Source organism: Micropterus salmoides, unplaced genomic scaffold, assembly GCF_014851395.1.
Source record: "Micropterus salmoides isolate LMB-PRFRI ecotype aquatic unplaced genomic scaffold, ASM1485139v1 Ms_hic_scaffold_1, whole genome shotgun sequence".
Lineage (NCBI taxonomy): Eukaryota > Metazoa > Chordata > Actinopteri > Centrarchiformes > Centrarchidae > Micropterus > Micropterus salmoides.
Genome location: NW_024040040.1, coordinates 2261623 through 2279851, shown reverse-complemented (window position 1 = coordinate 2279851; position 18229 = coordinate 2261623). Strand labels below are relative to the sequence as shown.

The 18229-nt window shown below is 39.9% G+C and overlaps 1 protein-coding gene and 1 pseudogene across 1 annotated transcript in view; one reads left to right on the top strand and one right to left on the bottom strand.

Moving 5' to 3' along the window:
• LOC119887775 overlaps positions 1–18229 on the top strand; it is an 878746-nt pseudogene that overhangs the window by 761201 nt on the left and 99316 nt on the right.
• LOC119889520 (NLR family CARD domain-containing protein 3-like) overlaps positions 1–18229 on the bottom strand; it is a 237846-nt gene that overhangs the window by 158595 nt on the left and 61022 nt on the right.

Here is an 18229-nt window from a genome sequence, read left to right as displayed (position 1 = left end):
ATCAGCTTATGCTCTTCGTTGTTTGTATGCAGTATTTATTTACCTTACATTTTTTGCTCATAACCTTTTCATTTGAAGGTAGACATTTTATTAAAAGCAAACCCAAATAAAAGGCACCTAAAGCTACGATAAAATAGTCCAAATACAAATCAAAGCATGTTTTGACTGCTCAAACATTATGTAGGCTGTATAAAGTCCGTGTTGCTCAAATATAAACACCAAAATTAATGTTTCAAAAGTTGTTTCTGTTACAGTGGGTCATAATATATCATATCTTTTAGTTTGTCAGTGCATTTTGTGGTGTTAGGAATTGTTTTTCTGCGCATTTCCGCACTAACTCAAAACTTGTGTACATGTACACCACCTCCTGAGCTGGCGTAGGATTTGAGCGTGCCGTACGCAAACATCCATACTGATAAATCTCAAAGCCACCGTGGTTTTGGGTGTACGCTGGAAATTTGGTGTACGCACTTTTCATAAATGAGGGCCATAGTACATGATATCCAGCTAAACTAGTTTTTTGTGACTGTGGAAACTGAGTTTATGGTCACACAGCATACACAGTAATAGACTTTAGACTGCTGATGTTATATTGGAAATATAGACTGTTATCTAGATATTTTCAAGTGTTGCTGCCTTGTTATGTTTTCTCCTTTAGATGTGACATAGAAGAATTTACTACATCATTTATTTTCCTCCCATAGTTGCAGTGTGGATCATTGGTGACAGCTATATCCAGCATGGTGGCCAGAGAGCTGCAGAGAGCTTAGGAAGCATCTTCACCCTGCTGGACGTCTCTTGGTCTGGTTGGCTTCTCCCCTTCTTTTCCCTTCCCTGCGAAGAGGTGCACCATCAGATGTCCTCATCATGGATGGAGATCAGCTGGCAGATAAATAAGCAAAAGGAGCAACAAGAACAAGAGAAGAAGTAGAGTCATAAAATATAGCAAGCACCTAAAACCTGTTTGTTAACTTCAATCAAACAAGAAAGTAACCTGATCCTGTTCCAGCCCCTCCTGCCTGCCGCCATTACAGGTGCAGCTCTGAGTGATTCCAGGAAGCAGCTCACCTGTGTTGAAGCTTTTTTCTCTGCTGCCATCGAGTGAGAATCTGCTTCATCAACACTTTGGACGCTTTGAGGAAACTGTAAGTTGCTTTGTTTGATAATTTAACAACAAGTTTGTCTTCAGTCTCCTTAAGGTTTGTTTCTTGCTGTCTAATGTTTGTAGTATTTGTTCACTTCTTATTTCATTAGAAAGTTTGGAGAACTCATGTGTTTGAAGAGAAATTTACATGTTGTTGGATTATTGATTTACTGGAATCAAATAATCTGATGTTTATGTAAAAAGCAGACTGGATCAAGTTTAACAGATTAAGTGAGGGGAAAGTGAAAGTAGTGACTATTCAGGGTAGGAGCCACAGAGTTTGTTGCCTATCCATGCTCTTCACTCGTATTGGCACTTGGGTGGTGGGTGTGTAGGGCGCAGTCACCTGTTCACCTCACTTGTCTTGAGGGATCAGGGAGTTTGGGTGATCTCGGGAGTGAAATTCTCTGTTGACCTCATTGTTTATCTACAGTGGAGCATTTGTGTTGTCTGGTGCCGTTGTGTTTTCTCTGCATGGATGTATGGAAACGGCTGCTAAGTGGAACCCTTGTGCTGTGAAAGTAAATGGGTTAAACGGTGTGACGGAAATGTGCTGAACTATCACTGTGTGCACGTCATCAGTTTTTCTCCTGTGTTTAGCCTACTGCGGCTGTTTTTCCTTTATCGACATTCAGCCGCAATATACAGGGCTCGAGTTACCTGGGAGCCAGTAGGAGGGTCTAAAATCAGCATCTGTGGCGCTCACTACCTCATTTACTATTCTGAATCACAAATAATGTAGTTTTTATTGAAGATAGCAGGCTAAAACATGTTTTCCAAACAAACTGCCACCACGTGACGTCATTATGACACCAGATGACGTCATGATGACAGGATGGCTGCATTTCTCCACCAGGCAGCCTCTACAGGTGCAGTACAGTGTTGGTCTAACTGTAATGCAGGTTGGAAGAAGCCACTAATCGCCAACATTATCTTGTGTTGATTAGAAAGCTGTACTTTTAGACTAGGTGAGTTACTATGCTGCCATTTCCAGCGGGATCTACAAGCCAATCTCAGCTGCTATGGAGGATGCTAGCCCTGCTGCTGGACCTGATGTAGCTGCCTGTGTTACCACCACAACACACGTTGTCGTTGTCTAATGTCGATAAGACTTTTATGAGGATGTTTTATTGTTGTCTTATTGAATCTATTCTTTCTTTTGCCTTTGTGAGCTGGTTTGGGTCTCTCACGCTTAAAAACAAGAACAGGCTGCAATAGTTAAGGTGTGTGGCAAAATTTCCCACAACCCTCTGACTGACTTAAATTCTGTATATGAATATGAATGCACAATCAGTCCTGGCCGACCCAAGTCACCCTCTGAACAGCTGCTTCATTTTGTTGCCATCTGGCCGCAGATTCAGTCCGTCTAAATGCAGGACAAACTGACACAAAAACTCTTTTGTCCCTGCTGCTATAGGCTTTTTTAATAAGTCAATGTGAGTTGTGGACTGCTGTGTAGTATGTATTTTGTCTATACTGATGTATGGTTGTTGTTTTGTATAATCTGTGTGTTATTTATGTCACATGCTGCTGCAAAACAAATTGCCCCCCTGGGATAATAAAGACTCCTTGAACTTGAACTCAACTCCAGTGTGGAGAGAGCTAGTTCGTTCAGGGCAGCCTATACTGTCGCTAAAGAAAGGATGCCTTATACAAAATGAAATCCCATTTTTAAACTTACTGAGCTGAATGGCACGCCAGTCGGCCCTGCTCACAGATCCGATCATTCAAGTGTCCAGACTGTAGAGCACATTGCACAAGAGATGAAAAAGAAATTTATTTCCTCAAATCACTTGATTCCCACATTAGCATAACGCTAGATGAAAGCACAACTCATGGACGCTCATGCATGATTATTTATGTGAGGTACGATGTGACTGGGAATGGAGATGTGGACAATGTTTGTTTTGTTCAAAGCTGTACTAAAGGACTTCTAAGTATTAGCAGTATTAGTTCCAACACTGGTTTACGCAGGCATCAGACATCCACTGGATTCCTCGCTGACTTAGTGACAAAGATGTGTCAATCTGACACAGACCCCAAACGATGAACGTGGTCTCTGCCATGAAGGACTGAGCTGAAGGTCAGAGAGGGCATCACCAGTGGCCAGTTCAAAGGGACTGAACTCACAGAAACTCACCCTAAAATAAACAAGTCACAATTCTACGAGTCCATCATTGATAATCTCATCAGACCTTCTTCTCGATGGTTGCTATTTCAAATCCACTGGATCAGCCCTGTTGGGCCAAAGAGAGGACAGAGCTCGTTCTGCTTGGAGAGTGTGATGTGGGAAAGTTTGCTATACTCCTCGGAGAGTCCTCCAAAGAAGCTGTCAGTGAGTTCAGAGACTGGACATTACAGTGCCAGGACCATCAGGGTAAAACCGAGCAACACTGTTCTCTCGACTCCTGCAGAGTGAGAGGGGCTCTCTGCGTGTAATGACACTGACTGCAAAACCAGGAACCGGATGCGAACAAAGAGCCTTAACGCATTGTTGTTTGTGGATCAAAATGGGAATCCCATCGACCATTTTCACCCTCTCCCTTTGTACAATCTTGGGATAGAAAAGGACCTCAGACTTCAGCATGACGGGTCCAGGACCACAGCCTCCAGAAAACAGACCGCTTTGGTCTATTTTTTTCTGTGTAATGGTAACTGAACAGCGTTAATCGTTTACTACACTGCATAATCCTTGGGCTCTTGCAATGGTAATTATGGTCAATGCTGCTACTATACAAGCAATCCCGGTGAGAGGGGTTATATGCAGAGACTGTGGGATATATGGATGTTTCGAAACCCATCATCAACACTGACAGAGAAACAACTCTTAGCTCAGTGTTCTAACATCCGCAAACGGCAACTGCTATCACAACTAGAGATTGACGAAGTACAACAAATTTTCTACGGCAAGGGGGAGCCAAGACGACAGGTCAGCGGGGAGATGTTATCATTATCATCCCCACACTCAGAGACTGGGTCCCAAGCCTCAATAACAACATGCCCTTACGGCACAGAATCACTCAACATAAGGGCGACTGACCGACGATTGAAGATCATAACCAAGCTGGAACCCCAAGTACAACGACCAAGATTGCTAAGGCTAAGTGACAAAGTACCCTCTGAAAGTCTGCTAGAAGATGTGAAGCCACAAAAAGCATTAACCCCCAAGGAGAAGGCTACACTTTATTTTACCCCCAGATGTAGCAGAGGAGTTCAGGTGATGAGGGTACAGGGCTATTTTCAGACTTTTAGAAAGCACATGCAGTGTTAGGAGAATTTAATGCAGTAATACAGTAACCGTTCTGCTCCACATGCACCTAAAACCTGTTTGTTAACTGCAATTAAACAACACAAGAACCTGATCCCCTTCCCTCCCTTCTGGCCTGCTGCCAGTTCAGGTGCAGCTTCAACTCATTCCAGAAAAACAGCTCACCTGCGTCAATCATTTTCTCTGCAGGTGTTGAGTGAGAGTCTTCTTCATCAACAGTTTGGACGCTTTGAAGAAACATGTAAGTTGCTAATTTAAGAACAAGTTTGTCTTTAGTCCCTCTATGGTTGGTTTCTTGCTGTCTAATTTATGGCCACAGGTTCTCAACACAAATCTGTGTAGATGACTTGGACAGAGGAGAGTCAGTGTCTCCGGACCAGGTTCTGAGTCTTAATGTCAAAAATATATTCATGAAAAATGTTCAAGTTAATGGATCTTTGACTCCTGTTATTATTCTTTGATTTACTTTTTGGGGGATAATCATGATCTAAGATCCCATAATGCTTTGCGGGATGTAAACAGGAAGTACAGCAATAATGTTGTCATGGATTCAGTGAGTTAGCTTTCGGCTACAACTTAAACCAATATTTGTTCACACTGTCTCTATTAAAAGGAGCTGAATCAGCTGTTAGCAGCGTACCCATGATGACACTACTACTGGATTACTGTGATACTGAAGGAAACTTAAAATATAATGATTCTCAGGCAGGTTCTGCAGTTAGACGTTTTCTATGATTTCTAAGCTTGGACAGAGATAATGATGTCCTCGGGAAGTGTCAGTCACACTGAATCTAATAAATGTGTGTTCAGGTTGGACTCCTTGAGTTATGACTTGTGGAAGGACTGATCCTGAACTTGGACCTGCTGTGTGTCCATCAAGAGAGGCCGGTCAAAGAATGCTTTAATTGAGTCTAAACGGACGACGTGGATCTGACAGACAGTGAGTATCAGTCAGTATTAAACAGTGTTGGCCAATCAGAGCAAAGTGTTCATGTCTCCGTCCTCATGTTGCTCACTGCTGATGTTTGTCCTCATTAAATCCAGTCTGACCAGTTGTCCTTCTAATGTCCATGTTCTCCTAGAATGATGATGAAGGTCAGAGCCAGATTAGGATTAAAGGACAGCTGAGGATAAAATGAGGCTTCAGCAGTCTGAGTTCCACAAATCAAGTTCAAGTCTTTTTAGTCTGAAACTTCCTCTTTGGATGTTGTCCAAAAATACTTCACTTACCAAAGTCTGTAAGTAACCGTCAGATATTTGTGGTGAGTCTAGTGCAAACGTTACAGGCCAACAGAGCTGCTGCTGATGAGCCAAAACTTAAGTTTGTTATCTGTCAATAACAGTAAAATCTGCAGAAATCAGTACATTTAGTCCTGGTCTGGTTTGGTCCAAAATCCTAAGGGTAAATAAGCTGATGATACTCAGACTGAAATCATTCCGCTTTTTATTGAACTTTGATCCTTTTCTTGTTGATAGCTGCTAGTTTCTCCAGCAGCTTCTGAGTCTGAAGACTGAAAACTATATAACAGACCAGTCTGCTGAACTTGAACCTGGATTCAGCTGTGTGTCCAAGAGAGGCCGGTCAAAGGAACGCCTCGTTCATTTTAAAGGATAACAACCCTCTGCTGCAAAGAGGTCAGCTGTTAATTACAGTATCACTGATTCATGATTTAATTGTTATTTATTCTGAATAGTTTTATTAAACCTGTGGGTTAATTTTCATCGTTCTTCTTAACATACATTTATATTCTCACATCTACTGCTGCCCAGTATTACCAGTCTTCAGTTGAACATTTTCTCCACACACACATTCTGACGTCATGAATATAAAAATTAATAATAATAATAATCTTTATTTGTAGTGCACTTTTCAAAAACAAGTTACAAAGTGCTTTAACAAGTGTAAAGACAATAATACCCAAGAGACAATAATACAAAAACAATACAAGATAAAAAAAAAAACTGATTTCATTGAGGCTAACAGATGCTAGCTGCTAACGAAGGCTAATCCTGATTCCACTGAGTTCCTACATCAAATCAACGTGTTCTAGTCATGTGACACATCTCAACACATTTCAACAGTCTTCTTGTCAACACACTGTATCCTACAATTACTTTACTGTGCTTTCATGAGGTTTGCCATGAGTATCATGTTAAAAACATTATTTTCTTTATATTAATTAAAGCATTCAGAATTCCAGAGGTATAAGACAATGCTGAAAAAAAAGATTTCACTAGAATCAAGTTTAATTTGCAGTAATAAGAATTTAGCCCTAAAAGCTAAATATTTAAAACTTTCAACGCCCTTGTGTATCTTACATATATCGCAGAGATTTTTATTCTAGCTTTGATTTGAATTTATCGTTAGCTTTAATTTGATCCACTATTCTCTTGTCTTTTCTTTGATTTCCTGATTTCCTGCTACAAGGTTATTCACTTCTAACTCAGACAATATGGTGAACCAACACATAAAACTGAAAGCTGCACAGAAATGCAGCCTGGACTGTTGATTCACAGTGGGATCAGCAGTATGACCAACACTTAAGTGCCAGGGGAAATGCAATTTATTCGTACAGCACATTTTCAGCAACAAGGCAATTCAAAACAAAGTGTTTTACATAAAACATCAAAACTTTTAGAGAAATCTAAAAAGACATTTACTGTAAATATAGTTTAAAAAAAGAAGTAAATAAAAAATATAAAATTGGAGCGTAAAAGTTACAGTGCATGTAACATAATAATCAAAAGCCTAAAATTTGATTTAATAAAAAATAAAAGTCTTCAGCCTTACATTTAAAAGAACTGAGAGTTTCAGCAGACTTGGTTTGTTCCAGATAAATGGTGCATAAAAACTGAACGCTGCCTCTCCATGTTTTTGACTCTGGGAACATAAAGCAGACCTGATCCCAGACAACATGAGAGGTCTAGATTGTTCATAACGTAGCAGAAGATCAGAAATGTATTTATTTTTTTAATTGACTTCTTTGACAGACAGAAAGTCAGTGTGAAGGCCTCAGTACTGGAGTTACATGATCCACTTTTCTGACGTTTATTCGTTCTTACTCTTACTTCAAAAACAATCTCTTCAGTTTTATTTTTGTTTGATTAAAGAAGATTTTGGCACATCTAATTGTAATTTGTTAAATGCAGTTACTAGTATTGGATTGTGGTCTCCTGTTGATGTTAAATGTAAATATGTAAATCAGTGTGTCATCTGCATAATTATGGTAACATATTTAGTTGTTTTTCATAATCTGAGCCAGTGAAAGCATGTAGATGTTAAACAGCCTTGGGCAACTCCACAGGGAATGTTTGTCAGCTCAGATGTGTAATTATGGTAATTTCATATAGAAACTATGTCCTCAAACCACTTTAGTAGCATGGCAGAAAGTTCAAGGTGTAAATTAATGAGTTCTTTAAACGTGTGACACAGTTGTGTGTAGTTACTTGTTACCTTACAGTCCAATTCCCGTTCATCGCTGATACTTATCCAGTTCCCCCATACATCTGATAAGTACTTTAGCCTCTTCGAGTTATCCATTTAGTTGAATGAATATTTTACATTTTGTGTGTTTTTGAATTTATCTGTTTCTTTTAGTAGCATGCTTTTTCTGGCTATTTCGGCGTTGTGCTTTTTAAGGTTATCGTTGATGAAGACATTTGAACCTTCCTATCTTGTAGTTGTAGACTGTTGGATAGAGAGTGTGCACTTGTGACAATTTGCCCCATCGGCAGGTAAGTTGTCACACTGGATTCTTTCTAACTACTCAATTTTAAATATTGATTTCAATTTAAACCAGAACTAAATATAAAAACAATCATGAATAGAGAATCTGGAAAATTAGCCCTTCTTAATCAAAACTAAAATGCTGGCAGAGAACATATTAAGTGGCACGGCCACTTTACTTTGAAATCGTACGTTCTCTGGAGTGGAAATAGATTGATGGTAACTGAATGGAATGATACAGATAACTTGCTTAAATGTTTGAAGGGGACATATTATGCTTCTCATATCTGCGTGAAGGACCAGTATAAGAAAGAAAATATTTTTTTGGACTTTAAATCATACACAACTACAATATAGTACAATAGGTCTCCTTTAACTTCTTAAAAAAACAGATGTGGTGTTTAAACACACTGATGCAACTAATGTGCATTTTTATACGACGTACATATTCAGAGTCACAGTTCTGGCACACATAAATTACCTGTCCTGAGGTGCAAACGTCATGGGCCCATTTGTTGTATTTCACACATTTTATCCACATCTCCTTTGGAATACTGTTGATAATTTCTAACAATTTGTTCCTTCCTTCCTTTAAAAACACATTTCCTCATTACAATTACAAATAAATTACATAATTGGTCTACCTTCCATGTTGCCTAACTAAGTTACTGACTACATTAAGTAGTGCGGGCGTGTGTGTGTTTGTCTACTAACACACTACATGCCTACAGTATGAGACCATACATTCCCACACGCACACTCACTCTACTTCATGTCATGAATTCAGTCTTGTGTAGTCCAGAGATTTGCCTGCTGCTGTAAACTACACTGTATAATCTATTTACAGTACCATTTTAATACTGGTGTCAGAAGTAATTACACAGTTTGATTCTGTTTTTTGAGCATGTTCTCTGAGTCTATTTGTAGTTGGGCAAGTTGTCACATCTGACGACTTGCCTCAAAGTTGTTAAGACAACTTGCCCAAACTGACGTGTGTTAACATTGGCTAAATCTCAAGTTTAGCTTCACATAGCTCTACAGCTTGAGTCCTCTGTTTTGTGCAAAATTATCATTTTGAACAATCCTACCTAACAAAGTTGGGTTGAGTCTTCTTCATCAAGCTTTGAAGAAACTGTAAGTTGCTTTGTTTGACACTTTAAAATCAGACACAACAGTACACCAACTTTTCCTGTTAAACTTTTCAAAAGAATTCTGACTTTAAAGGTTCAGTGTGGACGTTTTAGTGGCATCTAGTGGTGCAAGTTAAGAATTGTACCCTCCCTCCCCTATCCAAGCGAGTTGTATAGCTACGGTGCCTAAGACAGGATAAAAGATGTCACAACACAAGAGAAGAGATTACCAGTCAAGAAATGAGGTTTCTTTTGATAGATATATTAAGAAATTATATTTACTTGATTATTCAGTAAAACCATATATCATTTTTTTTTTTTTTATATTATTATTTGTTCATTAATAAACAACAGCTACATGAAGAAATGAAGTGCTACATGATGTTCATACCTGTAATACATTATTTTACATCTTGGGAGGGTTGGCAAATCTGGACTAGCATACCAAAGAAAATGAAGAACATCTCAAACGCTATCACATCTAGTTCATCCAGTATGATGACTGACAGATACCAGGACAATGTAAGCCTCCCTGCTTCTGCACCACAGCCCATTATAAACCACATAATACATGACGTTTACAAGGCTCCTCTCACTTTGTTTAATTAATTAGATAAGCAATCAGCAATACAACAGAAACACAAAGTAGTACTGACGGCCATAATTTCAGCTTGTGGTAAAACGGTGCAACATTTTTAATGAGCATTTAACATGTGAAAGTACAAAGTACACTTTTGTGTGCACAGTGGGAAGCAATATCCAAAAAAACACCTTTTTAAAAAAAAAATGCAAATTCTGAAAGTATTCATTATTGGTCACTTGGTAGGCACAAGGTCTTGTTATGTGTCACCATTAGCAGTAAAATAAATACATGTTTTCCACCAGGGCAGTAAGATGTGAAGTTTAGCTGCTGATCTGAACTTCTCTGCTGTTACCGTTTTGTTGCTAATAATATTCATCAGCTGATTGTCTCACGAAGGTAACTGCACATTTCTGTCCACTTAATAAAGCCATAACAGAGGCTGGAGAAGAACTACATGAAGTTACAATCCAACTACATATTTTTTCTACCAGCCCAGTAAAAGTTTAGCTGCTGATCTGAGCTTTGATGCTGGAAGCTACGTTTTATTGCCAATTAGTGATCAGCTGATTCTCACGAATGTAACCTGTGATCGTTCATTTGTCGAAATGTCAGTTCTCTTCTTACTTCTAATAAACCAGAACACTACTCAGAGACTGTTTATTATTATTATTATTATTACTATTATTATTATTAAGCAAAAGAAGAACGTTGTGATGATGAAACTCTTTAGCCTGTTTATCCGTTGTCGGCTATGGTAGAAACATGACAACACAATACAGCGACCTCCATCGAAAGGGGGTGCCCGCGGTTATGTAGATATAAATGTCTCATTCTAAGGTAATCAAACATAACGGGTCATTATGTAAGGTCTTTATACACCACTGAAAACATAGTTATAAATATTAGATTGCATTTCTGTCAATGAATCCTCAGAAATATGACACACTGAACCTTTAATCTCAGAACTTAAAAGATATTCATGTGGCCCTAATCCTCTTCCGTAGTTGTTTGAAATTTAGGTTTTAATTTATGCACAGATATATGGGAAGTGTAAATCACACTGAATCTGAAACGTGTGTGTTCAGGTTTGACTGAGTCATGACTGACAGAAAGGGAGTCGACTCTGCTGGACCTGGACCTGGACCTGGACCTGGTGGTGTGTCCATCAAGGATGCTGGCAAATGTATTGAAAGAGGACGTGGATCTGACAGACGGTGAGTATCTGTCAGTATTAAACAGTGTTGGCCAATCAGAGCTAAATGTTCATGTCTCATGTTGCTCACTGCTGATGTTTGTCCTCATTAAATCTTAAATCAATCCTTTTTAGTTTGAACACAGTTAAGTTTCTTATCTGTTAACAGTGAAATCTGCTTAGAAATCACTACATTCAGTCCTGGTTTGGTTTGGTCCAAAATCTTATGGAACAGTGAACTGATGATACTCAGACTGAAATCATTCAGCTTTATGTTTTATTGAACTTTGATCCTTTTCTTGTTGATAGCTGCTAGTTTCTGCAGCAGCTTCTGAGTCTGAAGACTAAACAGTGAATTTCCATCCCTGGCGGTCTAGGTCCCCTTGGTCTAACAGGATACCAATCTCCTTCAAGAGACATAGGTCACCTGAACGATTCATTAATTTTGAAGGACAACAACCCTCTGCTGCAAAGAGGTCAGCTGTTAATAACATTACAATATTACTGATTCATGTTTTAACCAGAGACGTTTTATTGAACCTGTGTTTATTTTCAGGATTGTTCTTCTTCACATACATTTTTATTCTCACATCTGAAGCTGCTAGTTTAACATTTTCTCTGAACACAACGTTCTGACTCTTGTCTATTGACAAACCACTGATCCTTTGCCTGTAAAATGTAGTGCAGAGATGTTTGTTCTGGTTCTATAAGATCAGACATGTATTTTGGCCCTAAACCATTCAGTGATTTATACCATTGATATTAAAATCAATTCTCTGACAGACAGGAAGCCAGTTTATAGACCTCAGTACTGAAGTGATGTGATCGACTTGTCTGACTTTTATTCTTTCTTCCTTGGCTCAAACAATGCCTTCAGTGTTATCTTTGTTTAACTGAAGGAAATTCTGGCACATCCAATCGTTCATATGTTCAATTGCACATGCTCAGTACTAGTATGGGATTATAGTCTCCTGTTGATATGATTATGTAAATATGTGTGTTGTCTGCATAATTATGGAAATTATGTTGTTTTTCATAATCTATGTCAGTGTAAGCAGGTAAACGTTAAGCAGCCTTGGGAATGTTTGTCAGCACAGATGTGTAATTATTACCTATAGACAGAACGTAGTCAAACCAGTTCAGTAGTGTGGCAGAACGTCCCACCCAGTTATCCAGTTGGTCTCATAATATGTTTAATCAGACAGAATCCTGCCTGAAAGACATTGAAGCAGTTGTTTAGTGCCAACAAGCTGTTCAGCTGTTAAAAACCAGCCTTTTCATTGGTTTTACTTAAAAACAGGAGGTCTGATATGGGCCTATAGTAATTGCTCACTAGTGATGTGTCTTAATAAGTTTTCAACGTCTGGGGGAAGAAACTTAAGAGAAGAGAAAAGTTCTGAGATAAAAAGATCTGAGGCCATGCAGTTAAATTATGTAGCAGATGGAGCAGGTGGAGATTTAAACATTAAGCATTAACACAACAAACACTACTCTCTGTCAGGTAAGTGTCAGCACGGTGTAGCCTACTGACTTCATAACCGACATCCACCAACGCGTCTGTAGTTTCAGACTTTATTCTGCTCTCACCTGAGTCATGTGTATGCAGACTGCAATAAATAAAAAAAATAAGTAACAAAGTAGCACGATGAATGTATCCCAATGTAGCAGAGTAAAATTAATGATTTTTAAAAAAAAATCTATTCAAGTAAGAGTATGTTGAGTAGGGGGCTTTAAAACTACTTTGACAAGTACAATTTACTCAAAAAAGTTACTTGCACATGAAACAGAGTACATGTAACTCGTTACTACCCACCTCTGCTAATTAGTCATGTTTTAGCTTGCCTTCCTCTGCTGTTTTGAGTCCATTGTAAAGTAGTGTCATTCCCAAATAGTCCTTTCGCTTCCATGTTCACTTCTTCATTTCGGTTTTCTAACATTTTCTTTAGAAGTCGTCCATCAAGAAGGGGGTATCTTGCTGCTAATTAACTTTAGCAAAGTACGTTTTTGGTCACTGGAGTACAGGCTTGCTGTTGCTAGACTGCACTCTCATAGTACTGAGGACATCACAAAGGTGTTGAAATTATGGCAAGAGGCTACTTCATCTGAGTAAATTACCATCCCAATAAATTATGAGTATCCAGAAGCCGCTGCTCATAATTTCTAGCAGAAAAAAACAAGAATATCGCTAAAAAGAATTTAAGCTGAGGCATGAGCAAACGGCAAAGCGTCTACACTGTAAGAAAGCAGGAGATAAAGGGTTAAGTCTAATTCAATTTTGTAACCAACACTTTAGCTGAAGAACCTTTACATTGTTTGTCTCTGTGGAGAAATCATGAAGAATTAGCTCACATTATGTCTGTCCACACAGAGACGACCAGGAGAGTTCAGAGGTTCCCATTGGTCAGTCTGCCCAAACAGCATCAAACACATCTGGACTCCGTATTTATGGTCTGTACATGTACAACAACTACTTTATATCTGTTCTGTTTGAAATAGTCTCCATGCTGAACAACAGACCAGTGGACTGTCAGTCTGTCCAACATGGATCTGATGTTTGGATTCACGATTTGTAATTTGATTGTAGTTCATATAATATTATGTTTCAGCTGCTGGAGGAGAACATGAAAACCTTGATGGATAAAGAACTGAAGAAGTTCAAGAAGGTTCTGAGTTCAAAAAACCAATGCTTGGAGAGTCTGCGGGAGGATGACGAAGTGTTGTTACTGAAGACCACACTGTGCTTCTTGAAGAAAATGAAGCAGGACGAGCTGGCTGAGCGTCTGCAGAGCAGTAAGAGGATTTCTCTAAAGATTTAACCTGCTGGATAAACAGGACATTTACTGATGTCTCATGAGATGGAGGGAAATATGTCATTGACTTGTATTGTCATATCTACTTTATACATCGATTATGGATCTCTTTTGTTGTGTTTTCATTTAGAACATCTTGCTGCAGACTGTCAGCTAAACTTAAATCTAACCTGAAGAAGAAGTTCCAGTGTGTGTTGAGGGGATTGCTGAAGCAGGAAACCAGACCCTCTGAACCAGATCTACACAGAGCTCTACATCACAGAGGGAGGGACTGCAGAGGTCAATGATGAACATGAGGTCAGACAGATTGAAACAGCATCCAGGAAACCAGCCAGACCAGAAACAATCATCACACAGAAGACATCTTTAAAGCTCACTGGAAGAGATGAACCAATCAGAACAGTGATGACAAAGGGAGTGGCTGGCATTGGGAAAACAGTCTTAACACAGAAGTTCACTCTGGACTGGGCTGAAGACGAAGCCAACCAGGACATACAGTTCATATTTCCATTCACTTTCAGAGAGCTGAATGTGCTGAAAGAGAAAAAGTACAGCTTGGTGGAACTTGTTCATCACTTCTTTCCTGAAACCAAAGAAGCAGGAATCTGCAGCTTTGAGGAGTTCCAGGTTTTGTTCATCTTTGACGGTCTGGATGAGTGTCGACTTCCTCTGGACTTCCAAACAATGAGGTCCTGACTGATGTTACAGAGTCCACCTCAGTGGATGTGCTGCTGACAAACCTCATCAGGGGGAACCTGCTTCCCTCTGCTGCCTCTGGATAACCACACGACCTGCAGCAGCCAATCAGATCCCTCCTGGGTGTGTTGACATGGTGACAGAGGTCAGAGGGTTCATGATCCACAGAAGGAGGTACTTCAGGAAGAGGTTCAGAGATGAGGAGCAGGCCAGCAGAAATCTCCCACATCAAGACATCACGAAGCCTCCACATCATGTGCCACATCCCAGTCTTCTGCTGGATCACTGCTACAGTTCTGGAGGAGGTGTTGAAGACCAGAGAGGGAGGAGAGCTGCCCAAGACCCTGACTGAGATGTACATCCACTTCCTGGTGGTTCAGTCCAAACTGAAGAACATCAAGTATGATGGAGGAGCTGAGACAGATCCACACTGGAGTCCAGAGAGCAGGAAGATGATTGAGTCTATGGGAAAACTGGCTTTTGAGCAGCTGCAGAAAGGCAACCTGATCTTCTATGAATCAGACCTGACAGAGTGTGGCATCGATATCAGAGCAGCCTCAGTGTACTCAGGAGTGTTCACACAGATCTTTATAGAGGAGAGAGGGCTGTACCAGGACAAGGTCTTCTGCTTCGTCCATCTGAGTGTTCAGGAGTTTCTGGCTGCTCTTCATGTCCATCTGACCTTCATCAACTCTGGTGTCAATCTGCTGGCAGAAGAACAACCAACCTCCCAGAAATCTGAAACAAGAAAAGATGAATCTGCAGTGACACAGTTCTACCAGAGTGCAGTGGACCAGGCCTTACAGAGTCCAAATGGACACCTGGACTTGTTCCTCCGCTTCCTCCTGGGATTTCACTGCGGACCAATCAGACTCTCCTACGAGGTCTGCTGACACAGACAGGAAGTAGTCAGAGACCAATCAGGTAACAGTCAAGTACATCAAGAAGAAGATCGAAGAGATCCCTCTGCAGAGAGAAGCATCAATCTGTTCCACTGTCTGAATGAACTGAATGATCATTCTCTAGTGGAGCGATCCAACAGTCCTGAGTTCAGGAACTCTCCACAGATAAACTCTCTCCTGCTCAGTGGTCAGCTCTGGTCTTCATCTTACTGTCTTCAGAAAAAGATCTGGACGTGTTTGACCTGAAGAATTCTCTGCTTCAGGAGGCTCTTCTGAGGCTGCTGCCAGTGGTCAGAGCCTCCAAGAAAGTTCTGTAAGTGAGATTTATTCATCAATAAATACTCTGCTATCTTTCAACAGGAGGAAAAAATAAATACCTTATTTATTTAGTTAGTGATGTCTCGCCAGCCTGAGTCTGTATAACCACTCAGATAGTAGCTGTGATCATGTGTAGCTTGCATTTTGTTGTAATTCAGATATTGTTCAGAATGAAATATGAACTATATATAGCCGAATCAGAATTGTCAAGTCCTGCCTATAGTCGAATCATGTACGTGCTTGTGCAGGGTGATTGTGAGCAGCGAGGGTTACACACGGTTTAATCTTGAGAAGCTGCAGAGCTGCAGTCTCTATTTAATAGTCACTGTAACTTACACTCTAAACTACAAATAAACTGAGGCTTATTGTTGATCATTTTCTCTCTGCTCGCCTGCTATTCACCGGTCTTGTGCAGAGTTTTGCGTGCCGCACATCGCGGTTCATTGCGGCTCCATTTCAAGTAACTGTCTAAAACTGATATAATAATCTTTGTGTGGTTCATCAATGGTGATAAATGATCCGAATGTCCCGCGAGGTGAAGACAACTCTGCACAACACCAGTAAAGCAGGGTCTTCTTCTCTAAAGGAAGTTCCTCCAAGGGCTGGACAATTAATTGAAAAGTAAAACTTCACTTTCCAGCTGTTGTGGAAACCCAGACAGACTTTTATTAAGGAACACACTGTGACCTACACTGTACATTTACTGCCAGACTGAGAACTTACTCTCGCTTTCAGCCGCTCGCTCTCTGACACTCACTCGCTACCCAAACACACTGCAGTTCAATATGTGACTCCGCTGCTCTTATAACAACACCTGTCACGTAGATGTCATTTGATGATGAGGAAAAGAAGCTAGCAAAGCCTGATTTACCGTGCTCACACCGTGTGCGGGGAAAATCATGTGTTCTGCATTGATTTTAATAATCGAGTGAAGTTTTAGTAGCAGCTCTCAAAAATGTGCACGTTTATATTACCTTATTAATTAATATTTAGATAGCCTAATGGATTTGTGAAATCTGTGAATAAATGAACCCAAGCTTTAATAGTAGAGCATATGAAATATGAGAGCAAAAAAACATTCAAAACAAAATAATCTCCAATGATCGTAATCCAGGTGAAATGTTAATTAATCGTGATTTTGATTTAGGTAAATCGTCTGGGCCTAGTTCCTCCTCTGCCACTACACACATGCGCAGTGACTCCTCTTCTTTGAGAGCTAGGGTTACAGTTCCACTGGTCGTCTGTTTATTCCTCATTCAGTCAAGATTAGTTGCCACATCTCCAACATGTTCAAAGTCAAACAGCAAAGATTTTAACATGTGCTGAGAAGAGATTATACAGTGTAGTTTTGAGACTCAACATTTTAAAACAAATGGTATTTCTTCTCCAGACTGAGTGGCTGTAACCTCTCAGAGAGAAGCTGTGAAGCTCTGTGCTCAGTTCTCAGCTCCCAGTCCTCTAGTCTGAGAGAGCTGGACCTGAGTAACAACAACCTGCAGGATTCAGGAGTGAAGCTGCTGTGTGCTGGACTGGAGAGTCCACATTGTACTTTGGAAACGCTCAGGTTGGGATTGATTAACCCACTCAATTGATGGCTATTTAAAAACTGATTCACATAAGTGGATAAACAGCTAACTTGTGTAGTATTGTCTGCTAATATGACTTGTCAAGGACCTTAACCTGAACTTTGGCAGTTGTTTCTAGACTCAGAGAATTACTTTACATTAAAATTTATTGTGATCTTCTGTTGTTCGTTGTTTTGTGTTTGCTGTTATATTAAATAGACACAAATTATTTTAAAGATTTGTTTTAAATTTTCATCTGAACAAAAATGTACCTGAACAAAAAACTAACAAACAGAAAAACTTTACTGCCTCTTGTTCACAGAGGGTTCATGTTTTGTTGTTTTGTATGTTTGCAGGCTGTCAGGCTGTCTGATCACAGAAGAAGGCTGTGCTTCTCTGGCCTCAGCTCTGAGCTCCAACCCCCCACTGAGAGACCTGGACCTGAGCTACAATCATCCAGGAGACTCAGGAGTGAAGCTGCTGTCTGCTGGACTGGAGGATCCACACTGCAGACTGGACACTCTCAGGTATGAAGAGGCCTGCTGCAGCCACAGACAGTCTGATAGAGGAGGTATTTTTGGTTAATGTTGGATATGAGTGTTTTTCGCCTTTTTCTGGCCAACCTGTGGGAGATACATAGTCATGCAGAGTACCAAATGAAAGGTCTGCTCAAGTCGGAACTTTGTCAATCTACAGGCCTGTAAAGAATGGGTGTGCTTTTGGTGACAGGAATGTTGTTCACATTCACTGTTTTTATCAAAATTTCAATGTTTTGTTATTTGGAACTTGGTTGTATGGACAAAATAGTGTTTTAAAGATATCTCCCAATAAAAGTCAACATTTAAACAGTAAATATTGCCAAAATGGACATTCGCCTGGTATATTTTGAAAATA